Genomic DNA, 1,389 nt, shown 5'->3' with positions numbered 1-1,389 from the left:
GGACAGTGTTCAAGTCCTCATCCCCTCCTGAGGGAAGCCCATGTGTAGATAAGTGCAGTGTGTGACTTGTCCATGGCTATGGTAATTCAACCAAAAAAAAAATACAAGCAAGCAAACAAACAAACCTAGGAGTAGGAGGTGTTTGCTTGCATGTGACTAACCAGGTGCCACATATGTTGTTTGTGCATCTCCACTCACTCTGTCTCTCCACCCTATCTGTGTCTGCACGCCAGATAATGAGCTACGCCGGTAGGATAGGCTACATAGCCTTTCCAGGCCTTAAGGCCACTTGTGAAAAATGAAAGCATGGAGTAGGATATCTCTGAGGTCCTCTCTAGGTTGTAAAAAAGAGCCAAACAGCAAATAAATACATAATGTCCTGTGATTATAACCCCCATGGAAGGCAATCTGCTTCCAGCTCTGATCCTGGTGTCCTGTTTTGGTCAGGTAGTGGGCTCTTGTCTCTCACCACACGTGGCTGTCTCTTTTAGACATCACCTGTCTTTGAAACTGTGGCCAAAGAACACTACATGGTGCTGAGAATGCTAAGAATTCTCCTTTGTTCTCTGGTCAAGTAGCTGTTGTTCTTGGCTGGGATTATGTGAAGTAATGAAGTAGCATGTGTGCTTTCTTGTCTGATCATGCAGACACTTGTCAAGAGCAGCGTTCTGCCTTCAGTGGAAGCCAGGGGCAGCTGAGGGTCTTTCTAGATGCTAAAGCTGCCTTTGATCAAGATCTGAAGGAGGGTCTTTTGTTCTTTTCTGGAATATGATGCATCATTTCTTACGATTATAGAGCAAACCCTAAGTCCTTCACTTTCTCTTAAGTTTTACAGAAAATTAGCTCATTTAGTGTCCTTGCATGTGTGAGGGGCATGGACCTGGCTAGCACCTCCCTGATCTGCAGAGAGAGGGTGGGACTGGATTGTAAGGCAAGTTGAATAGACGATACAGCTATATGGGGTCAGCACTGAGAGCCTGGAGTCTACATAGAGCTTGTGATGGAGGCTATCAAAGTCATGAAGCTTCCTTTAGGTCTTCTGATCTCAGTGTCATGCAATTCTTCTGTCTTAAGAGTAAGAAACTCCTATTTGGGCTCTGAGAGCTTCCTGGTCCTGTTATTAGTCAGAGCTGGTTCAAAATAGGAACTTGTCTATGATTTTTCAGTCTGACTAATTACTTCCTGTCCTAAGGTATAAAACCAGGTATTCATGCAAAGGGGTATTTTTTTAAATATTATTTTTATGTATATGGGTGTTTGGCATGCATGCATTTATGTGTACCATGTGCTACACCTGGTTCCAGTGGAAGACAGAAGAGGGCACTAGATCCTATCGAGCTGGAATTATGGGTGATTGAACCACCATGTGTATGGTGTGGGAATTGAACC

Source organism: Rattus rattus, chromosome 11 (assembly GCF_011064425.1).
Source record: "Rattus rattus isolate New Zealand chromosome 11, Rrattus_CSIRO_v1, whole genome shotgun sequence".
Taxonomy (NCBI): Eukaryota; Metazoa; Chordata; class Mammalia; order Rodentia; family Muridae; genus Rattus; species Rattus rattus.
This window is presented reverse-complemented; position numbering follows the sequence as displayed.